This window comes from Ambystoma mexicanum, chromosome 4q (genome assembly GCF_040938575.1).
Source record: "Ambystoma mexicanum isolate Mex_15411 chromosome 4q, UKY_AmexF1_1, whole genome shotgun sequence".
Taxonomy (NCBI): domain Eukaryota; kingdom Metazoa; phylum Chordata; class Amphibia; order Caudata; family Ambystomatidae; genus Ambystoma; species Ambystoma mexicanum.
This window is the reverse complement of record NC_090928.1, coordinates 519925977-519950734: the sequence shown is the minus strand read 5'-3', so window position 1 is coordinate 519950734 and position 24758 is coordinate 519925977. Positions and strand designations below refer to the sequence as shown.

General features: G+C 50.8%; 1 protein-coding gene across 4 annotated transcripts in view; it reads right to left on the bottom strand.

The window, feature by feature from the left end:
- The window catches only part of RALGAPA2 (Ral GTPase activating protein catalytic subunit alpha 2), a 3672963-nt gene that overhangs the window by 2046273 nt on the left and 1601932 nt on the right, over nucleotides 1–24758 (bottom strand). The gene's annotated exons all lie outside the window — the stretch shown is intronic.

The following is a 24758-nucleotide window of genomic DNA, read 5'->3' as shown; positions in this document are numbered from 1 at the left end:
GAGCTGTGACAACCTGCCTCCTATCTGGACGAAGCAAAAAGGTTCTTCAGAACTGCCTAACCAAACTCTGCATCGCGCCTGGAGCGATTGTCAAACGAGTTCTACTTTCAGAATGTGTGGCTCAAGTAGCCACCTTGCTGATGACATCCCAAGAAGCATGTCTCTGAAACATGACAGTCGTGGCTATCTTTGAACGTATGGGCATGAATCCCCTCTGGAACAAGTTTGACCATGGCTGTGTAAGCCTCCAAAATGGCCTGAACCATCCAACGGACGATGGAAGCCTGAGAGCTGAGGGAGGAGCTCCCAAAAGTCACAAAAGAACGCATCAGATTTCTTGAAGGATTTCATCTGAGAGAGATCAAACCTGAGGATCTTCTTGAGGTCCAAGGAATGTAGGGTGCTCTCTGACTGCGGGTTCGGGAAGAACACCGGCTGAAGCGATGGAGTGGCTGGATATGCAGGGTCGACCTCAGGACCCAGATGTCCAGACAGAAGCGGCTGGAGATAAGTAGCACGTTGCTGAGGCACCCGTGAGGCCATAGTTATGACATTGGGACTGGAATATAGAACGATATTGTGCTTGTGGGGAGGACACCGGCAGGCAGATCTCTTGATTCAGATGAAAAGGACAGACCACCTTGGGCAAGACGTTTGGGTGAGTGTGCAAAATGACCTTCTCGTTGTGAAACGTGGTGAAGGGATTGCACAAAGACAACGTCTGCAGCTCACTAACCCTGCGCGCAGAGGTGAAAGCCACCAGTAGAACTGTTTTTAGTTTAGTGTCACCAAGCAGATGTCCACAGAGGCCAATGGCTCGAAAGGTTTGCGCTGCAAAGCTGCAAGAACCACATTGAGGTGCCATACCGGGTGCGGCCTATGCACCAGAGAAAAAAGCCTAGACTACCCCTTAAGGTGGGCCTTAACCACCATGTTGGCTGCCGAAAACACATGCTGAGGGGAATTCTTGTAAGCCCCAACGACTGCCAAGTAAGTGCAGCAAGTAGCCACCTGTACTTCAGAGCGCCAGGTGTGCTGCAAAAGTCAGTATGTCATCCAGAGGACAGATGGCAGGGTCCAGACCCTTGTCACAAGCCCAATGGCAGAACCTAGTCCATTTGCTCTTATACTGGGACGAGTCGAGGGTCTACTGGCCTGCTACATGATGTCAAAGTTGTCATCTGAAGGGGGCGTGGCTTGATGGCTACGTGAGGGGACGTTCCTTGGAGGAGCTCCCGATGATCCGATTTTGATCCTGGGAAGAAGTGATGGTTTTCGGCGGACTTTCAAGTCCACGGTGCATCCAAGGGTGCATGAAAGTGGGGGGGGCACATGGTGAGTGCCCTCCCCACCAGCGAGACTGCATATCCACAGAACTGGACTTCGAAGAAGGTGGCGTTCGCGCAGTGGAAGGGCAGCACCCAAGATGGCCGCTTGTGGACAAAGGGCCATAAATGGTCCGTGGAGCTGAGGAAGACAGAGCCGGCCGGAGCGGGGCGAGCCCAACTAGAGGGACGCATCGCATGCGTCTCTGGCTGGTGGCAAGAACATAAGTGCGGGCCCCCACTGAGGAGGCCCTGGATTGTGGCGTGCCAACAGAGCGAACCCGAGTTCAGCGGAGCCTTGCTGAGGAGGGGCCGGCGAGCGGACCTTAAGATCGGAGCGGTCCAAGAAGAGGTGAACCTGTTGCGACAGGACGTGCGAACGATCGCAGAGTGCACTAGGGAACTGGAGAAAGAGTTGGCCCCGACCACAGAGGCGTGCAATGCACATGCTAAGGAGCTTCATGCCCTCGTGCAACAAGTGGGCAATCTGGAGGACAGGGCAGAGCAGGCAGAGGGGCGCGCCAGGTGCAATAACATTCGCATAATGGGTGTTCCGGAAGGAATCGAAGGACCGAACCCTGCGGAATACGTTGAAACCATGCTCTTGCAGGAGATTACAGGCGGGGAGCTGACCCAGGGGTTCGCGGTTGAAAGGGCGCATAGGGCCCTGACCAGGAGACCGGCCCCAGGAGCCCCCCCCACAGCCGTTGATCGCGAAGATCTTCAACTATCGTGACCGCGAAAAGATTCTCAAATTTTTCCGGAAAGGAGGTACGATAGAAAGGGGTCAGCGAAAATAACGGCGTATCTGGACTATACGCTGGTTGTACAGCGTAGTCGAATGAACTTTGGATCGGTGACAAGGAGGCTTAGAGAAGCAGGCCATCGCTACATGTTGCTCTACCCCGCTAGGTTAAAAGTGTTTTATAAGAATAGATCCCTCTTTGAGACGCCGACTGAAGCGATGGAGTGGCTGGATATGCAGGGTCGACCTTAGGAACCGGATGTCCAGACAGAAGCGGCTGGAGATAAGTAGCACGTTGCTGAGGCACCAGTGAGGCCATAGTTATGACATTGGGACTGGAATATAGAACAATATTGTGCTTGTGGGGAGGAAGTCATGGTATCCGCCGGCGGGTCCCGTTGAATGCACTTCTCCTAAATGGATGACTGGGAGCTCCTAGGAAGCACCCTCTGAACCCAATAGTAGTACACTTAGTTAGGTCACTGTTAGATAGGTGACGCCCCGCGGGGTCCTTGTCCTCGGATACGAGACAGGTCCAGACGTGGGTAGGCCTGAGATCCAGGGATGGAGCTGGGCTATTGTTGAGGTTGGGAGGGGGGGGGGGGGGGAGTTGTGTGCAGTGGTGTGAAGTTGGGGAGGGGGAGGGGGGTATTGTATGTGAATAGGAGGGAGAGAGCCAGAAAACGAACTAGCACGGGGAGCATTATGGGAAAGGATGGGATGGGGATAGTCTGATCAGATGGCATCGGGTAATCTCAGAATTGTGACCTGGAATGTACACGGCCTTAACAGCTACCTGAAACGTAATAAAGTGATGCTGTACCTAAAGAGGATGCGTGTAGACATAGCCCTGCTGCAGGTGACTCACCTCACTAGGGAAAGGCTGGAGGTGGTAAGGGGAAAATGGAAGGGCAATGTTGTGGGTGCAGCGTACTCGGCGTACGCTAGAGGGGTTATTACTTGGGTGGCGCCGCATGTGCCGTTTCGGGTGCTTGACTCTTCGGTGGACCCGGAGGGTAGAATGGTGGTGGTAACGGGTCTCCTGGAAAACAGGGACGTGCATATCATAAATTTGTACGCCCCCAATAACGACACAGAGGCTTACTTTAGGACCCTCTACAGTAAACTTGGCCCCCTGGCAGGGTGTACGGTAGTGTGGGGGGGGACTTTAATTGTACAATGAATCCCAGAATGGATAGGTCCAAGGACAGAGAAGGGAAAACGGCACCGGTGGCCAAAGCGCTGGGTACCTTACTGAAAGACCTAGGCCTAGAGGATGTGTGGAGAAGGCTGCATCCCACGGATAGGCAGTATTCACACTACGCAGCGCCACATGATTTGCACACAAGGCTAGATTACATGTTTGTAACAGTCGAGATAGTGAGAGACATAGAGGGAGCGGAATACAAGGCCCGAGTACTATCTGACCACTCGCCCTTGGTGGTAGACTGGAGACACCAGCCCCCAAGACCGCGGATCCCTACATGAAGACTCAGGACCGAGGCTCTGCGAGACGAGGGGTTCCGGGAGGGTCTGAGGGATGCCATCGAAGAATACTTTGATATAAATACGGGAAGCATACGCTCTGTGGGCATACTGTGGGAAGCGTTTAAGGTGGTGGTGCGTGGGGTAGCCATTTCCAAAGCTAATGGGCTACAGGGGGGTATCGAAAGGGAACTCCAAGAAGCGGAAAGGGAGCTAGAGGATCTCACATGTTGTGAGAACACCGCTCATGATAACAGAACCAAAGTAAAGGAGCTACAGTTGTCCTGCAGTGCACTCTGGGATAGGCTATGCAGACTCAATTACAGGAAATATACAGAGAGGATACACGCAGGGGGCAACAAGCTGGGCAGACTGCTGGCCTGGCTGTATAAGAGTGAGACCCCCCCGCTCGGTGATCAGTGAGATTAAGGATGAGAGAGGTTGCATCTGTAACACCCAGGAAGGGGTAAATGAGGAGTTCCTTAAGTTTTACAGACACTTGTATGAGGACATGGGGGAGGATATGTGTCAAGACATACTGGACACATTGGAGGACATAGAGCTGCCCACCCTGGATGACCTAGAACGCGCGGAGTTAGACGCACCTGTCACCTCGGATGAGCTGGCGGTGGTGATTCAGAATCTGCCCACTTGCAAGGCGCCTGGTTCGGATGGGCTGCCTAGTGAGTTCTACAAAACATACAAGCAAGAGCTGCTTCAGCCACTGCTTGCCACTTTCAACGAGGCCTATGAGCAGGGGGAACTCCCACTGTCCCTCCGCGAGGCTGTGATCATCCCACTCTTGAAACCAGGCAAGCCGGCCGTGGAGTGCGGGTCTTACAGACCGTTGTCCATGCTTAACCAGGACAGCAAAATACTTACGGCAGTGCTGGCTAATAGACTGAAGAAGGTGATTGGGAAACTGATACACCCAGATCAGACGGGATATGTTCCAGGCAGGAACATCACCGATAACCACAGGAGGCTACACCATATCATTGACCAAACTGAGGAGGACACGGGCGAGTTGGCCATAGTGTCGTAAGACGCGGTCAAGGCCTTCGACTCGGTACGATGGCCCTGGCTGAAAGCGGTCCTGAAGGGGTACGGAATGGGACCTGGATACCTCAGATGGGTCCAGTTGTTTTACAGCACCCCGATGGCGAGAGTCAAAACGGGGTCCATAGTTTCAGATACCTGGCAACTTTGCAGGGGGACCAGACAGGGATGCCCCTGGTCACCCATGCTATATATACTGGCATTAGAGCCGCTGGCAATATGCCTGCGACAATAATATGGGGAGGTGGGCATAAGCACTGTCAGTGGAGGGCACCTGATATCACTATATGCGGATGATATGCTCCTTTATTTGCGTTATCCAGAAGAAAATCTGCAGTATGTGCTGGAGGTAATAGAACGGTACGCCACCCTTTCAGGCATATCGGTGAACCGTAGAAAGTCTAGTCTGCTTCCTTTGGGCAGATATATGAATGTCCCGGTACAGAGGCTGCCTGTCCTGCCAATACCATGGCAGCCTGCGACATTTAGGTATTTGGGAATAAATATTTACCACAGGGTTGAGGCAGAACACAAGCATAACACGGAAAAAGCGATAGAGGGGATCAAGAACAGCATGGTATTTTGGTCTAGATTGCCCCTGACCATGATGGGGAGGGCGACCTTGCTCAAGATGGTGGTCCTGCCTAGACTCTTGCACTTTTTCGTGAATGTCCCGTTTTTGATACCTAGGAGCCTATTCGCGAAATTTCACAGCGTGTGTAGGGGTTTCGTGTTGGGCAACTCTAGGAATAGGGTTGCTCTGTGGAAGCTCCAGAACCCATGTGACAAGGGGGGATAGGCCTGCCTAACTTTGAACTCTATTACCTGGCGGGGCAGCTGCTGTATGTGGCCAGGTGGCTTTCGGCTGAAGACTCGGCGGAAGCTAGGCTTCTGCGTGGAGACTCAGCCCCATACTTTCTGATGGAAGTGGTGTGGTTGCGCAGAGAAAAACTAGTGGGCAGGGGGCGGGTGCTGAGGCTGGGCTAGGAGATCTGGGACAGGACATGGAAGATTGGGGGGGATTTGGAGCCGTACTCCCAGCAGCCCCCTTTGGAGGCGCTGTGCGGGAGCGACTCAACTACTTGAATCGGTCCGTAGATACTGGGAACAGGTAGGCCTGGCCACCCTTGGGGACATATGGCAGGAAGGGGAGGCATTGGACTTTCAGAGGTTGCAGGAAGAGACGGGGGTGCATGGGGGCCAATATATAACCTACGCTAGGCTTGTGAAAAAGACTAGAGAAAGATGGCCCGAGACAGTGCTAGCGGAAGACCCTGATGCCTCCCTGGAAACTATTTATGATGTATCGGAGGGCAGGCACGAAATATCGAGAATATACGAGCTCCTGCGAGTAAGGGCAGGGACGGAGTTGCTTCAATGGAGACAAGATTGGGAAGAGGAGGTGGGAGGACCCATGACAGACGGGCAATGGGAATGGGCCCAGAGGTACCATAAAAAGGTATCCCGGAACGCGAGATTCCAACAACTTCAATTGTACGTTACCCACAGGGCTTATCTGACTCCCGGGAAGATTGCAAAGTTTGGGGGACCAGCTACGCAGCAATGCCCCAGGTGTGGGGAGGTGGATGCGGGACTGCTACACATGCTTTGGGCTTGCCCGGAAGTGCACAGATTTTGGGATGAGTTTAAGACGAAACTGGCTGGTGGCGGGGTGGTGCTGGATGTGGAATCGGCCTGGTCATGCATGCTTGGGTTTTTTCCTAGACCCCGACATTCAAAACACATAAGCAAGATGAAGGACTTGGCTTGTGTTTTGGCCAAGCGCAGGATTGCCATGGGCTGGAAGGCAGCCCACAGACCTAGGGTGGAGCTATGGTGGGCGGAAGCTGAATCTGTAGTCTGGTTTGAAGCGGTCACTAGGGGGGGCGAGGAGGAAGTAGGGCCCTTGCTGGCCTGGCGGCAATTGGTGGCCTCTATGGCAAACCCTCACCAGGGTAACAACGGAACAGAGGACTCGGATGAAGACTGCTTAAGTATTGTGCTACCCGATGATGCTCCTGTAAATGACATGCGAGAACCGGCTCTAGTTCAAAGGGGGGGGGGGGGGAGTTGGGGAGTTCTAATGAAAATATGTTGGTCTAATGATGCTTTTTATGTATTGAAACAGTTGTAGTGTGTTTGTTTGGCTTCAAAATAAAATAAAAATATTTAAAAACAAAGTTCTCATCTGAAAGATGAGCGTGCTGAAGCCTCAGCTAGTCAGGAACCAGGGTGCCAGGGCCAGCTTGCCCGAGTCTGGATGTTCCACTGCCCCGCCCTGCTGCATCAGCAAGCCCCTGCTGGAGATCGAAAAGGTGGACAGGCCACTGGAAGCACAACTGCAGCAGATCCGAAAATCAGGGTCTCGAAAGCTAGTGGAGGGCAATCGGGATTAGGCTGCAGCCCACAGGAGCCCGTACTTGCAGAGGGTCCGGTGGAGCAGAGGGGTGGGCAGAAACACTTACTACCTGCGGCTGTGCCAACAGATCTGAAAAGGCGTCTCCCAGAGACCCCTGTCCTGCCCATGAAGCAAACTGGGGGCACTTGGAATTCAGAGGGAATGCAAACAAATCCAGGCCCACGAACCCCCAATGCTGGAACAGAGGTAACAAGGAGTCGGTGTGCAACTACCAGTCGTAGGTGTCAAATCCCAAGTGGCTCTGCTGCTTCGCTTCTGCATTGCTGTCCGCCGGGAGGTGGACTGTTGAAGTCCAAACTTCCGCCGCCAGGGCCCAATCCCAGATCGATACCACCTCCATGCATAGGAAGGGGGAATGAGTGCCACCCTGCTTGTTGAGGTATACCATTGTGGTAGAATTGTCCGTCTGGACCAGAACATGCCTGTCCCTGATGAGGGGAAAAAAGGCCTTGACGGCCAGGCCCACTGCCCTGACCTCGAGCAGATTGACACACAGGAGGGCTTCCATCCTCTACAATGCGCCATGAATCAAGTAGCCCTCCAGAGTAGCTCCAGAGCCCGAAAGAGCAGTCCTTCATCCCCAACAGGGTAGGCTCCGGTCGGATGAAGCGGGCTGCCACTGAAACATTACATCCATCATCCACCAGCAAAGATCGGGCAGTAGGGGCAGTGGTATTAGGATCCTGTCTGACTGAGACCTAGTCTCCTGATCCCAATTGGTCACCAGGTGGAGCTGGCGGCTCCTCATCTTGAGGCGAGCCTACTGTACAGTGAGCATGCAGTAGGCCATCAGGCCCAGATTTTGCTGGAACCACCATGCTGAGGTGGTCGAGTTGGCCAGAAAGTGCATCACCGCCCTGCGGAGAAACAGGAGCCTCTCAGGTGTAGAGAACAACCGTTGAACTGTAGCATTCTAACACACCCCAAGGAAGACCAGTTCCTGAGATGGGCACAACTGTGACATCCTCTGGTTGAAGAATAACCCCAGCTGATGAAGGATATCTGCCAATCTCTGGCAGGCATGCAACACCCCCTCGGGTGACCCCGCCATAACCAGCCAGTCTTCCAAATAAGGGTACAGATGGCCCTCCAAGCGGAGAAGGTCTGCCACTGCATTCATCAACTTTGTGAAGACACGAGGGGCCAAGTTCAGGCCGAAGGGCAGCACCTTGTACTGAAAGTGGTACAACATAATAGTGAACCGCAGAATCTTCTGATGTAGTTGGTAGATGGGCACATGTAGGTACGCATCCTAAAGCTCCAGGGAACACATCCAGTCCCCTGCACACAGAGACTCGGTTATGTGCGCAGGAGTGATTCTCTTGAAGTGTTCCAGCAGTAAAGACAGATTCAGAAATGACAGGTCCAGAACAACCCTCAGGCCAGCCTGGTTTTTCTTGGGTACCGCAAAAATCCTAGAATAGTACCCGTAACCCCCGTCTAAAAAAGGAACCTGTTCAATCACCTGCATCTCCAAGAGCGAAAGAACCTCCTTTAAAAGAAACCCCATCTGAGGAAGAGGAGGAGAGGATGCTAGAGGCAAAGGAAGAAGACTGAAGCCTGTGCAGACTATGGATAGCATCCACGGGTTGTTGAAAAGATGCTTCCATGTGTCCCGGAAAAGAGCCAAACGACCCCCCACAGGCAAGATGTGTTCCCCAACCTTGACGTCACTGCTTCTAGGCATCAGAGGAGGGGGGGGGAACGGAAAAATCCAGGCAAAATCCTCTGCTGCTTCCTCCTGTTGTCGCTGGGTGGCCTGTCAGGCCACATGTACCATGGTCCCGAAACCCCTTGAAGCCTGAGAAAGCAAAGGGTTTGAACTCAGTCCTGCCCTGGGACTGAGGGAAGGATTTAAGTCAAGGTTTTGCAGGATGGCCAAGGACATGGAGGTTTTCCTCTTAGTCAACTCGTCATCGCTTGATGAATGAAAAAGATCCACGCCCTCGAAGGGCAGATCCAGGATCTGCACCTGCACATCAGATGAAAACTTAGTGGCGTGCATCCATGCCATCCCTCTCATCTAGACACCAAGGCACAGCCCTCTGTTGGCTGTATTGATGTGGGAGACTGAAGACTCCATGAGGTCCTGCGCAATGGCCCGGGCAACTGCCAGGCCAGCCTTGAAGGAGGCTTGCTTGTCCGAAGGGAGGTCGGGCAGAAATGCTCCAAGCTCCCACCACAGCTTCTGGTTAGCCGCAGCCAAGAGGGTGTCTGCGTTGGTTTGCCGCAGATGCAGTCCTGAGATGGAATAGCAGCGCTTTCTCAAAGACTCAAGGAACTTGTCCTTTTTGGAAAGGCCACTGGAGGTGGCTCCCGTGGAGGAAGAAGACGAAGACGATGGTTTGGAATATGAGGCCGCAGCCGCCACTGAAGAATGATGCTGCAGGTGGGAAGCCAGGAGGATTGGCTCCCTGTCGGGCTTCTTGTTTATCTGGGGAATTGGCCCTGGACTTCTCCCAGACCTTTTGCGCCACCTGTAGCTTACCCAAAGCCTGTGCTAGCACTCCCAACTCCTGGGGGGGCTTCCTCAGGCAGAGGGACCCCCAAGAACCCCGCCAGCCCCTGAAGGCGGTCATGAAAAGCCTTAACGGATGCCAAGGGTTCATCGTCTTGGGCGCCATTGTCCTAGTCATCATTGTCCACACTTTTTTATTTATTTTTTATTTTTAACAGACCGAGGGGCGTCCGGGGCACTGGGACACAGGTACTCGCGGGGTCTCCCTAAGTCCGGTACCAAAAACGGGTCCAACAGCTGTAGAGTGGAGGCGTTGGTGGTGAAGGAGGAGGTGGAGGTGTCTGAATAACTGGCAGGGCCTGGACCGGGGGAGGGACCGGCACTCGAACAGGCAACACTGGAACGGGAGGGGTACCCAGATGAGGGGGCCGCAAAGGTGCCAACAGCGTGATCACCTTCACTATATCGTTCAGGAGCCCCTTCATCTGAGGGGAACACATGAAGAGGATTTGCTCGAAGAAGTGGTCTCCGTAAGCCGCAAAGGCGATGGGTCTGCACTCCTGGTCAAAGTGCCGAGGCACCAGAGGCGTGTAACCCTAGGGCTGTGATGGGTAAATGTACCCCTGAAACCAGATGCCTGTATCGACAATCTGCTACCACTTCCAGAGGGAAGGTGAATGGGATCTTTCTGCAGAGCCCATTCAATGGGGGAGAGCATGGGCGGGACCTTAGTTGGATCCAAGTTGGCCATCGGCCTGCCAGGCTCTACCACTTGCCTCTCTGCCATTTTGAAGCCTTGTGCCATGCCGTGGGTGGGCATGAATGCCCTGAGCTACCGGAGGCCTCAGACATGGTTGTAGACATCTTTGGTCTTGCACCAGCAGCAGAAGTGTTGACCTCTGATTACTCTGGAAGGCGTTGAGCTCTTGGCCCGATGGCAGGTAGTCATAACACCCTGACTCACGATCTCAGAGCACGCTCCAGTAGGCTGGGCGCCCTCGGCACCAGTGCCAGTAGCCGTACTGGATTGTACCAAGGACAGACTCTTGGAGGTGGCACTCGACGATCCCTTACTCCTTGGGGGCGAAGAGGACGACACACTCGATTGCCCCTCGGAGGACAGCCAGGTATGCCCCCCCACCCCGAGTCCCTCAGCTTGGGAGCCAGTAGCCTGGATGGCCTCAGGTCTGCCCCTGGAGTGCCCGGAAGAGCCTTTGGGCCCCTTGGCTTGGGAGCGGGTAGCCTTAGAGGCTTCGGGCATGCCAGAACCTGAATCCGAGGAACGGCTCTCTGTGGGAACCCCCGGGAAAGACGCCACGCTGAGGAGCCATGCTGAACATAGGGTCTACCTTGTCTTGACGAGAGGTCCTTGAGATGAAGTGCTTAAGGTGGGGCGAAAGAAGTGTGGAAGATCTCCCTCCACCGTGACAACCAATTCTTAAATACCCTGTGAGTGAGAGCGCTGCAAACCAAACATGCGTCCCAGCTGCGGTCGATCCCCAAAAACAAGAGAGTGCATGGGGGTCCGAGGCTGGGAACGAGCGGTCTCATGAGGCACAACTTGCAAATCCTCCTGTAGCCGACATGTACCGGGGGAGGCGAGGCACCAAAGGGAAGTTTAATAAGATTGAAAAAAACAAACTGGGTGCAAGCAGAAATTTAAAAAAGTCTCTGTGCAGGCTGCCAGATCCAACATTGTCCGTGTGGAAAAAGTAACTCGGGTGAGGCGCCCGAGGGCAGGGCCTGGCTGGGTGTTCCCACACGCGAGGCTGCGCCCCTTCACACTATACTAAATTTAAAGGGGAAGCTCAATTTTCACTGCCAAAGGTTCCGGTATTGTCCTCATTTTGGGATGTATGAGTAACAACGAAGAGTAATAAAGACTACGCCACTTCAACCCTTTGGTACTGAGACAAAGAAGCAGCAACTAACAGTAAAGAAGATTACACAATTGCAACACTTTGCTGCTGGGACAAGGGAGACGCCCGCAGGGAGCTGCAAGGGTCAGGTATGTCCCTTTATTTATGGTCTCATTGGAGATACACACCTGCATCCTGTCAAGGGGCTGCAGGTGAATAAAGAGGGACTGTTGAGTCAGAACAGGGAGCAAGGAGGAGGCCTGCATGGAGGAAACCAGCAGGGAAGCAGGCTTCAGAGAAAGCAGCCATGGTGCGACCGGACGAGGAGCCAGGACACCGACAAACTATCCAGAAGACTTACACAGCCTGTAGCCGGTGGCTTGTGTCAGTATGGGAGTCTCCCTAAACGGTGCTCTGCAGCCGCAGCTCTGAGAGAGCAATCAAAGGAGAGGACATGTCCGCACCCAGAGAACAACTTTCCGGGTGCCGGCGTGTGAAGGAGGACATGCGGCAAATCCGTGCAGTACGCAAGTGTTTCCCGACCTCCGCTGGAGTGGAGAAGCACAGGGAACCGCCGGAGTGAGTTTCCCGACCTCTGCTGGAGAGGAGAAGCACAGGGAACCACCGAAAGAAGGCGCCACAAGCGGGTTAGTGTCAGAGAGGATGCATGCATATCGGGGCACTCTAAAAAATTATATTCAATACTGAATAAGTGGAACTTCACAATTTAGCGAAAACAATGCTTACTAAATATTCAATTACACGGAACTTAAAAAATTAAGCACAACAATGCTTCCTGAATATCGAACTAAATGAAACTTTACAATCAAGCAAAATTAATGTTTGGTGAATACCAAATTGAATGCAATGTGAAATACAACATAACTAATGAATATTGAATACCGTATTGAATGGAACTTTATAATTCAACAGTATGATTGCTTAAACTCTGAATTGCTTTGAACCCCTGAAATTAAGCAAACCAAGCAACTAAAGTGAATATCCTGAATGCCCCAGGGGAGAAAAAGGGAACAAGTATTGTAAGAAGATGGGTGTGAGTAGAGCGAACACCCTCAATTACACTTTTATGATTGAATGCAGAGTGGCAAGGCCAAAGACTGGAGAGGATGTGTGAAAAGTGATGGCAAAGCTAAGAGGCTGATGAGGATTGTAAATCTACACATCAAAGTCAAGAGGCTGAAAAGTCAGGGATCCTGGTTGCGTGACCTGTAATGGGTGGACCGTTTTGTCTGACAACTGTGGCTAGACCAGTGAGCCCTGCATGTTGAAAACTCAGAAATTTTGCTAATGAAGATAAAGTCTTGGCGAAGGGAGCCCTGAGGCTTAAGGAGCTACATTGTGTGGTCTTGAGAACAAAGGTAGATAGTTTGTTTTCTGTGAACTGTGTCATTTGGAACTTGGAGAAGGGAACCCCGAGGATTGATTTTTGATCTATATTGAACTGTATTCCCATGAACTGGAGAAAGGTAATCTTGAGACTTTCTTACACTTGGGGAAGGGGAGCTGAAAGGAAGCTGCGAACTAGAAGAGGCTCAGACCTTTGAGTTGAACACCATTTCTTTTGATTTTGACATCCCTACACTTTAGTTAGTCTTAGTTGTGAGGACAAGGATAGGTTTTGGACACAGACAGACTCATGTGGAACTCTAAGACGTTCCTTAGTTTCATTCCGTTAGGGAAACCCCACCTTAGCACAGGGCAAATTAGGCCTTCTACAATCCTGGCATTTGATTTAATAAAGTATTTTATTTTTAACTTTAAGTATGTTGTCTCTGTCTTGCTTCATGGTGCCTTCACTGTACTCATGATCACGTTTTGGTACGGGGGCATATCTTAAATGCCGTCCTCTGTGCCACAGTGACTTTGCGGTCACTGCGGCAGTTTAGTGGGCATCGTGTGGCCTTTAAACCTGCTCTGCACCACGAGCAGAACAGGTGCTGCGAATCAGGCTAATATGCTTTTGTCATGGAGTTGGCAACAAAGGGGGATTTGGTTAGCAGATTAACCTTGGGAGAAGAAATCACCTACATCATTTTATGTATTAATACAAATAAAAAAGCCAGGGATGTGCACACTTGCCAGATGGCAATTCCTCACAGTTACCTTACACCAGTTCCTTGCCTGTGTTATTTTGTGCCAGTTCCTTGCTTCTGCTATTTTGTACCGGCTCCTTGCATGTGTTACCATGTACCAGCTCTTTGCTACAGTTTTCTGCATGCCTAGTTATCGTTTTCTTGTTCTGAACTGGTTTCCCTTTTCGGTCTCTTATTGTCTGGTGTTTGATGATGTCCACACCGGTACTTGTGTGCATTCCTGCAGCTAAGCTCCATAAATAGGCACAAAAAGTCAATGCACACCAGGCTGATGGGGCCAAACCTCTGAAGATGTTGACAGTAAGCTGTTCAGGTCTTCCTGACAAGTCAATGGGCACACTGGTGATGATAGTTCTCTACATCAGCGGCCAGACAGCGCCAAGAGAACATTGTGCTAACATGCTCAAATGTCTGATCACTAGCCAGATATCCATGCTGCTCGTGGAGGGCCAAACAAGACGGGAGCTCTGAATTAGTGGGGTGTAACCAAGCATTGGAGGACCTGGTCTTAGATTTAGCTCTCCATATAGAACACTTCTCCCGTCAATCTAAGGGTCTTCCATGTCGCATCAAGATGGCATGCTCCAACTCTCTCCCTAAATTTACCTGTTCACTGAGCCCCTCCATTCAGGCACAGAGGAAGGGGCAATGAAATGTCAGTGCTTCCTTTGACCCATAGTACAATCATTCTCAACAAAATATTGAATTTTATATAGAACTTAATAGTTAACAAACAACAATCACATCATGTTGAAATATAAACTGCATACATATTAAAAACGATTATAAAACAATAGTCTTGTGACAGTTCATCCTTGGTGGTAGGAGATTGAGCCGTCAGTATACATTCTTTAGGCTGACCCGGGCACAGGCCTTCAAAAGGCTCTTCCTCTTGGTATCCACCATGCTAGATGTAGGTTTCTCAGCCAGAGACAAGTATCCTCTCCACTGGAACAGGGGCAAACGACACACGTCGCAGAGTCTAGGATTCCACAAACCTTGTTAAAAACCAAATATTTGTATCAAATGTGAAGAAAAATATGGAATAGATATGAGAGATTTCTGAGGACTCCCAACACAACGTGCAGTAAAGAATCTGAAGATGACCTCCAGAGGTTAAGCTAAAGGAGCCCTTTCTATTGGCTGTGGGAAGTATGCCCCAAAATGACTGTATTAGAGCAGTTAAAATAAACTGCTCTATGTTACCGAGGTTTCTAAGCCTGACGATGGGGAATATTCATACAGCATGTGAATCTAGGAAAGATCCAATACAGGAGAACCTGGTTCTTCCATGCATATATTTTGGCATTTTTTTGTGATTTTTGTTTAGATACAATACCGATTATAGCACAAATTCCTGAGCTACAGGATACCCTGGTTCTCTCTTCCTGGCAACATGCAGCCTTTTAAACACAGAACTCACATCTCACCATCTAATCTTCTGGCATTTCCTGCTAGCTAGCTGCAAAATAGTGAATGGCGAACAACTGGAATAAAAAAGGTCCCACTGGGATCAATACATGTTTGGTAAAGGTATCACAATTTGTGTATGGGAAACTATCTTTATTCGTGACAGTTTCCATATCTAAATTCTTGCCTCTGCAGCCAAGTATGATGGTGTGCTGTAGTGTTCCATGAGTTCATGCATTGGTTTCACAAATGCATGAACATGCCACCACTATATGTGGTGAACCGATATCCCTCTGATGCTTTACCGTTACCTTCCATTTGAATGCTGTATTAGTCTGGACTTCATTTTTTCCTCTCACCGGGTGAAGTTGACAGTGTGTGCGTGTAGGGATGGATTCATGGTTAAACATAATATTACCTTTTCTCTATGTAGGGACAATGCATTTTCAATGTTTTCTTTCTGTAAAACAGCTTACTGTCTCACAGCAATAAAGCAATAGTGATACAATATGGTTTCAACAACAACAGGTTTGGAAAATATATTCAACTCACCTTGCACAGTGACAACTTATTTCAATGTCTGGAATTGTGTATTGTGTGTTTTCTAAAACAACAATTTTGAAGATTGTATTGTTCTGGAATTGCTTCTAGGTAAAAATAACTTGCACAAAATGTTACATTTACAAAACTAAACAGGGACATTCTAGAACTTGTGTATGTAAACTCTACACTAAGCTGTGTGTAATACCAATTTCAAAACAGTTTAGTTTAGTTTGTTTATTTGTATAAACGCAGCCAAACCCTGGGGTAATTGGGCGCTTAGACTTAGGCAAAACATATGTTACAGATGGTTGCACATACAGGTACAGTAGAAAATGGTACAGTACAGTGAGAAGTATATGGGACCAAGATACGGAGTGGTCCGTTGAGAGGCTGTGTTCAGTAGTAAATGGACCAGTTACAAAATAGTCCATCACAGTGTCATAGGCATTCGATACAAGGATACAGGCTTTCGCTAAGTGCAGTGAACAGTCTATTGGTGCAAGGTGACAGTGGAATCCCTATGGGTATGGAGCACATTTGCGGTTCCTCACAGAGTTTGCCTGACAACTTCAACAAGGTGGGAGATGGAGGAGGGACCAGTGCCTGTTAACTCCCATTCCTTGTACCAACTTCACAAACGCAGTAAGGCAACCCATCTCCAGCAAAAGTCAAAAAATTCACACTCATTTTTTTAACCCTTGGACTACTTGCCATAAGGCTGAAGTTTTAAGTTACTTACCTGTAACTCTTGTTCTCCAGCATGGGTCTGGCATGGATGAATATTCCCAGTCGCCAGGCTGTGAATCTGCGGTAAAAGAAAAAACATTCACTTTAGCTTTAAAAATGTATTTCTCCTCTAAACCAATCACTGTCCTCTGGGCGATACTGCCCCTGTCCAATGACAGTCCTGTCCCTAGGCTCCGCTCCTGGTGGCAATCTTCAGATTTGGTAAGCATGTAAAGTGGCCGCATGAACCAAGAAGAGCCACAGAGGTGAATGAGGCAAGGCTTGCATGTGAATCCATGCCAGACCCATGCAGGAGAACAAGGGTTACAGGTAAGTAACTTAAACCTTCTCCAGCATGGGGTCTGGCATGGATTCACATGCTCATGAATAACGATTACACAGCGGTACATATACACAATCACGGGAGGTGTTGAGGTTCAACAGAAGCAATAAACACTCACCCCTGGAACAGACTTACCTCAAGTGAACAGGTTGCGTAGGGCTGCTTGGCCGACCCATGACTCATCTCTGAAATCCCTGTTGCTGCAGTAGAACTTCATGAAGATGTGCATGGGCATCCACGTAGCAGCCCTGCAGATGTCGAGCAGGGGCACACCAGAGAGAAGATCTCTTGGCTGGTCTGGAAGAGGCCCGTTAGCCAGCTGATGACCGTGCATGATGCAGCCTGAGAGCCACCCGGAAATGGAAGCCTTCCAGAAGGCCTTTCTGGTATTCACAGGTCAAAAATTGACGAACAACTGAGAAGTCTTCCGAAAACTCTTTGTGCGTGCCATGTAAAATTTCAAGGCATGAGCAGTGTCCAGTGAATGCAACGCCCTCTCCGCGGGTGACAACGGTCCAGGAAGAAAACGGGCAACACCAAAGGCTCTTTGATGTGGAACTCCGATGGCACTTTTGGTATAAAGGTGGGTTGTGTACGTAGCACCGCCCTTGTAGCGTGGAAGGATAAGTGTGGCTGTTTGTAGGACAGGGCCTGAATCTCCCCAACCAGTCTGGCCGAGGTGATGGCCACAAGGAAAGCGGTCTTCCATGGGAGGAACTTCAGGGGAACCTGATGCATTGGTTCAAAGATTGCCCCCATGAGTTTAGTCAATACCACATTGAGTTCCCAAGCCTACCCGGTGTTCTGGTCTAACAGGATATGGTGGCTAAGTGTACCTTGATAGAGGCATGAGCCAGTCCAGCCTTTGCCAAGGAAAGCAAGTATGGCAGGAACTGCGGGGCTGTGACACACAGGGCAATGATTTTTCCGCACCCAGAATCGCTTCCATTTATGGCTGTAGCACTTTAATGTGGAAGAGGCTCTGGCTATGGCTAGGATGTCCTTACATTCCATTGGCAAAGAATAATGTCCAAATTCTAGGGCAGCTGGAGCCTGCCCTGAGGTTCAGCAACGCTGGGTCGTGGTGTAGAACCCCTCCTCCTACTCTGGTGAGAAGGTCGGAAGTAGGGGCAGCTTGATGGGTGGCGCCATCGACAGGCATAGCAGGTCCGGATACTATATATGTCGCGACCACGCCGCACCGACTAGTATCATCCTACAGTGACACTGTCTGAGTGTGTCGCAGGAGTGGGAACGGAGGGAAGGCGTGAAGGAAGAGTCCCTCCCACAGAAACAAGAAAGTATTCCCTCCCCCATTGCTTTTCAGCTGCGGGAAACCTGCTGTGAACCTCGTCACTGTCGCGAAGAGGTCTATCTGGGGCTGACCCCATTTGCGAAACAGAAGATCCACTCAGTCCTGGTGAATCTCCCACTCGTGGCAAGAACGCAGATCCCCGCTGAGCGAGTCTGCAATGGTGTTCTTGGTGCCCACCAGGTGGAAAGGGACAAGAAACATCTCCTGACGAACGGCCCAGCACCACAGCTCCTGTGCCTCCTGGGAGAGAGCCGGAGAGTTTGTCCGGCCATGCTTCCGGATGTAGAACATTGTGTTGGTGTTTTCTATGAAGACCCTCACCACCTTGCCATTAAGCGACGGCAGGAAGGACTTGAGGGCCCAGAAGACGCCCCGAAGCGCCAAGACGTTGATGTGAAGAGCCTTTTCTTCTGACAGCCAACGGCCTCTGGCGTGCAACTGTTCGGTGTGGGCTCCCCCAACCTTCCAGGGAAGCATCTGTGGCGACTGTCTCCTGGTACAGAGATACTTGGAATGGAGAGAGATGAGGGGGCATGTCCCAATGCTGTATCACCCGACGGAACTCCTCGCTGAGGGTGATCTTGTCCGTCCAGGATCCTGAGAGTTGAAGCCATCTCGCATCCAGAAACACCTGGAGAGGTCTCATTTGCAGTCTGCAAAGGCGGATGAGGTCGATGCAGGAGGACATCATCAGCGACTTGACAGCTCGCACTGTAGCCGATCGTGCCACAGACAGGTGCTGTACCTTCCCCAGGATGGCTACCACCCTCTTGCGAGGACGACGCCAGACACGATACTGTGTTGAGTCAGGTGCCCAGAAACAGAGCATTCTGCTATGGCTCCAGGCAGGACTTAGACAAAGGGGAGCTGCCACCGGAGCCAGGCTCGTCGTAAAGACCCTTGGGACTGACTTCAGGCTGAAGGGGAGCACCTTGAACTGATAGTGTCGTCCCTGTACGACGAGCTGCAAGAATTTGCAGTGTTTCCAGTGGATGGGGAAGTGGAAGTAGGCCTTGTGCCAGCTGGCCGAGTATGTGCTGCAACGTGACCAGCCTGAACATCTGGGACTTCAAGTACTTGTTGAGGTGCCTCAGGTGCAGGATCGGCCTCCACCCTCCTGTCTTTTTTCGGACCAGAAAGTATCTGGAGTACACTCCAGAGACACAGGGGGATGAGCTCCATCGCCTCCCTTGTTTAACGTGGCGTGGACCTCCTGCTGCATTTGCGCCACATGCGGTTCTTGGCAAGCCACAGGGGGCATACAAGGACACCTGCTTTGGAACTCCAAGGTGTGCCTTTGTCCAAAGGATTCCAGCACCCATCTGCCGGTTGTGATGTTCTCCCACGCACTGTCGAACCTCTCCAGCTAGTCCACCACTGGGGTGAACATGAGGGGGCCTGATTCCATGGCCGGTTCAGGCCTGTTTCGGTGTCAGGGCCCTGCCCTGCGGGCAGCGAAGGCAATGTTGCCCTCCGCTACCATATGCCTGGTAGGGACTCTATGCCTCTTGTGTCGTGGAGCGGGAAGGTTGTAGATAAGGGACGTTATGACCCTTGGAGGACCTGCCAGACTTTCCTCAAGGAACAAAAGGATGACAACCGACGTTGCTGCAGTGTACCCAGTGAATGTGCCGTCTGCCTAAAAGTTTCTCACCATCAAATGGCATGTCCAACACTTTGGACTGAGTGCCCAGTCTGACGTTGGCGGCTTTGGGTCCTCCACGTTCCCCTCCAGCTTCTCAAGGAAACCTGTGTCTGCGATGACCACTGCCACTGTAATGGCATGGTCCAAGACCACTTCCCCTTCCTGGACCAGCGTCAGAGCTTCCATTTTCTTATTGTCATGTGACAAGTCCAGAATAGGGCCCAGTTTATACCTTAGTTCCCGGTTATAGCGGGACAAAATGTTAGCGGCTTCAATGGTGCTGGCAGCACTGTATATGATCAGTTTCCCCATCGCTTCCAGTTTCTTCCCTTCCTGGTCTGGGTGCACCATGGACGACGACAACAGGTTCAACAACCCCTTTCTGGTCGCGGCTGAGACCAGAGTGTCAGGCTGGGACCTTAGGCACTTGAGGGACGAGTCTGGGACAACATATTTCTTCGAGTCTATCACGCTTGGGTGGCACGGTGCTCGCGGTCTTCATCAAGGCCAAGACCGGCCCCCAGATATCGTCCAGCAAGGGGACAAACCTGATGGTCTACGCCTGGACTCGCGTCTTTGGTAAAGTAATCCATCCTTTTTGTGTCTCCTCAGGGACCAGATGAAACCACTCTGAGGCCCTGGACATGATAGCGTGAAACGAGCCAACCCCATCCGGTGGATAGGCCATGTGGGGTTAATCCGCGCCCAATGGTTCCCCATCTGCTGGTACAAAGTCATCTGCCTCATCATTATCTGTGGCCGTAGTCGCCGTATCCGTGCCTGTGTGCGTTGCCGGATCCCCAGTAGGAGTCAAATCCTGAGGTGGGGGTGGAGGCGGAGGTGATGGTTGAAGCCTTGGGCCCGGTATGTACTTTGCCTTGCGCTTGCACTGGGGTAGACACCCAGATTGCGGTCCCGAAGGGCTCCTAGACTGTCGGGCCCAGTGGGGGAGGCAGTCTCTACTGGATTTCCTAGACCAGAGTGTGCAGCCTTGTCAGTATGTCCAAGAACATGTCTATCGGTTGAGGCATTAAAGGAACGAGTGGTGGAGGTGCAGGACTGATGCGTCTTCTTTGGCGAGGTGGTGAACCAGGCTCCCTCCGTGGGGCCCCCCTCCACCCCACTGAGACGGGTCCATGAGCCCCTTTATGGTCTGAATAATAATCTTCGGGCAGATCATCCTCGCCTTCGTCCGAACTGGTATAAATCTGTACCGGCTTCTCCAGGACAGCCTGAGGGCCCATACCCTTCTTAGGTTCGGCAGGAGCCTTAACTCTTCCCCACTCCGCAGACTTCTGGGGCGTAGTGGCCAGGGGAGCTGTCCCCATTCCAGGGGCCTTCGCACGCGCTGTAGCAGCTGCCTCATGCTTTGGCGACAGCGACACTCGAGGAGTAACTATCGTTGTGCCCGTGGACACTACCTCTGTGGCCAGCCCCCCCCTTCGACAAAGAAGTGATGGCTGTCAACAAGATTGTTGACGGGGTGGTTGGAGCCTTCATCGACGTGGCCGTGGAAGTCTTTGACGTAGTTGTTCTGGCAGGCTGAGCTGTTGATGAAGCCATCGCCGACGGGGGTAGAAAAGGGACACCTTTCGAACTTTCCTTCGATGCCTTATCCGCCAATGGTAAGCAGAGTTTTGACTGAGTCAAGGACTTTCTATTAGGCGGAGCACCCCTCACCGGTAAACTCTCCGTAGAAGTAGTTGGTGGCGGCGGCCTTGTCCTTCCTGCGCTGGGACCCTCAACTGCAGCGAACCCACCGGGATTAACGTTGTGCAGCCTGGCCTTTTTTTGGAACCCCTGGGAGCAGGGCATCCTCAAAGGACCTCAACCTCTTTTCTGAGGGAGTTCGTTCCTGGGACAGGCCGGTCCTCGGTGAAGCATGACCATGCCCTGAAGCAGAGTCAGAGGCTTTACCCGACTTCAAGCAAGCCACCAGCCTGGTCACTTTCCAAAGAAAATAATCAAAGATGTTCAAAGAAATTGTCTCAGCCACCAGTTCAGATGGACTCGGGGGTTCCCTTGCCCAATTCTCAACTTATTCAACTCAAATCACTACAGAATACAGTTCCTGGAGAGCAGGGTCTTGCCAGAGACTTTCGAGAATGCAGGGCATTTATTTTCCTTCCTGCACGACCACTCGGAAAGCTTGGCCCTGGTTATTCAGCTCCCCTTTCCCTTCTTTTACTCCAGTGCTTCCAGTACCCTTTCTCTTCCTTCACGCCACTTGCCCGCTTTAACTTGTTCATGCACTCAGACACTTTTGTACTCCTTTCTTTGCTGGATCGAGCCACTTGCCCGTCCGGTTTTCCACTTTCTTTTTCTCCCTCAGAGCCCGGGCCACTTACTCGCTTTACTTCTTCACTTTTACTTTACTCTTTCTCGCATCTTCAGGTTGCTTGCCAGTTTCAATTTCATCTTTCACTCTTCCTAGAGTTTCTTCTTTCAGCTCCACTCTCGCACTACACTCTGCTTTCTTTCACCTGGCTTTGTATTTTGCTCCCACTTCTTTAGCTCCCCTCGGCAGCTTAGTTTCCTTCTTTACTTTTCAGTCGGGAGGCTCATCATACAATAATCACCAAATACATTGTGGCCGTTTCTTTCATCGCGTACCACTCGAACGCCTTCCTCTGGTTTCCAATTGGTTCAACAAGGACTGCACAATCACTTTGTTTCCTTGTTTCCTTTCTCACATACCACTTGTATGCTTCTCTCAGGCTTTCAATTTAACAATCACTGGATACAAAGTATCCTGCATGTTTCAGGTACACTTCCTTCTGACACTTTCATACTCACACCGGGTTTCTCTCATTATTAGAAACTCACTGGTCGCTGCATTGACTGTTCTGCCTCACTCAGCATTCGGGGTCTCCTTCCGACACCAGGGCTTCAGCTCACATCCAGGTAAATGCGCATAAGTCAGTAAGTCGCCAGCAGTTTGAAGTTCGCCTTCTCCCAGCTCCTTGGAGATACGTCTCCCTAGCCACGCCACAGTCCCTTCTCCGGGACTGGGTAAGCGTCTTGGCTCCACATTCCCCTCCAGCTTCTCAAGGCCTCTCCCTCTACTTCTCTCTGCGCTTTGGCTCTCCGTGTCCTCTCTGCATCTCTAACTTGCTCCCACCTTTGTGTTGAACCACACCTTTTATACCTGCCTTGAAAGTTAATTGGAGTCATGTGTGGATGGTCAGCCTGAATTGCCTGACTCTGCCTGTCCTCCTTAAAAGGGACAAAATGGAGAATGCCCATAGGAATCCATTGCCCATTAATTCCTATGGGTAATCCTTATTACTCCCAGCATGTTGTTGTTTGTCCCAGTGATAAGGGAGAGATAGGGGTTTCAAGTGCAAGTAACCCATGACAACTGGGGGTGGGGAGGGTGGAAAAAAGGGATGGGGAATACCATGTCTCAACCTGAAGTACTCTCCCACCAATCTCCAGAGACCCCCTACTCAGGCGATCCTCCCTCACTTGTCCACCCCAAGGGTCGGGATCCAAAAGCAATGGCCCTTCCCAGGCCACCTGAGCAGAGGATCCCCGGGGATAAAAGAGGAGAATAAGTGCAGGTTTCTTACACATTCCTCAATCCACACTTCGCTCAGAGTTTAGAAGAGGCATCTCTTTTCTTCGGCCATAGTGAAAAGGCGGGCCTTCTCGAAACTCAATGAAAATCCGCAGCATAATAGGATCTTCGCAAATAGCGGATCCCTGCTGTTGGTAGTCGATCTCTGGTTGAACAATGAGACAACAATCGGTCACAATTTACTCAAGATTTGTTGAAAAAACACTTGAAATATGAAAACATTTCTCAGAGAGCAACAAGAGGACTCTCAACATGTGCAGTAAAAATCTTAAGATGGCTGCCAAAGGAAGAGCTTAGGGAGAGAACCGACATTGGTTGGGGGCAGTATGGCCCAAAGGATAGTGATTGGTTTAGAGGAGGAATACAGTTTTAAAGCTAAAGTTAAACTGTTTTTTCTTCTACCGAGGATTCCCAGCCTGACCGCTGGGAATATTCATGTGCATGTGAATCCATGCCAGTCCCCATGCTGGAGAAGCAACATTGCTGTAAATCACTATAAAGCAGATAAGCGGCAAAAATGTCTCAAAGTACACTTGAGTGATTTGTAAGGAAGTCAAATTACTCTGGTGATTTGAAATCACGTAAGCTTTACAGCAACTGAAATTTTGTTTCACTGTTTTATCATTCAAATCTTAGGGGTCATTTCAACCAATTGCCCAAATAAATTCTTTGGAAAAACTATTGTGATAGGTCTTCGTATGGTTGACACCAACTATGGACCTTTGGAATTCATTTTGTGACAAGGACAGAGGCATGAACCTGTTTGGGGGACAGAGAGCTGCTCCCAGAAGCGAGGTGGGGGAGCGTTTGGGGTGGGTCCAAGTCCCGGAAACACCCTCACATGCCATGCAGGTTGACAATAGTTCCACCATGTGTCACACTATATCCCCAAACCAGTTTGTGGACAGTTCTCTTGTTTCTTTCAGAACTACAGCTCACAAAATAGAGCTTGGTGCGACCAAGAAAACCTGGACTGCAATTAGCAAAAAGGAAGCCAGAACAACTGGGTTCCATCGTACCAAACAGTGATGACTCCCCCAATAGCCAAACTATCAGCCTATACGCCAGGCGAATGATGGGACAATAGAAAGTGAGAGAGAGAAGTGACTGTTGTGGACCAGGTAAGATGCATAAATACTCCCAAAAATCGAATTGAAAGCAACGCTCACCAGCACAGGAAGACAACCATGAGGAAAACTAGCAGACTGAGCACCTGGCTGCTACACTGAAAATAGAGACTGAAAAATGGGCAGCGCAAAGAAGGGTTTTTACAGCTTTGCGCCTGTCTAACAGCCTACGAGGAAAAAACAGGCACAGATTACCCAGAGTCAGACAAATTGGTGGAAGATTTGAAGTAGAGAGAGAGGTATTGATTGTGAGAGAGAGAGTAGTACCATTTGTATGTAGACTATTGTGAGAAGAGGGATGTAAAAGGTGAGTAAACTAAAGAGTGGAGGGACTAAAAGTGTAGTGGTGAATTATAGAGTGAGTGACAAAGAGCATATGGTAGGGTGTGGAGAGAGTGCAAAGTGTTAGTGGCTGTTGTGGTGAGGGCGGAATGAAGCAGGAGGGGAGATTAAGTTGGAAGAGATGGGTTGAGAGAGTGTGGTAAGATAGGGGTATAGAGGCTTAGATATTGGGCTGTGTGTGGTAGAGAGGTGAGTAGGTGGAGGGAGGGGTGGCGGACAAAGTAGCAAGATCAGGGGGAGAGAGCGAAAAGAGAAAGGAAAGA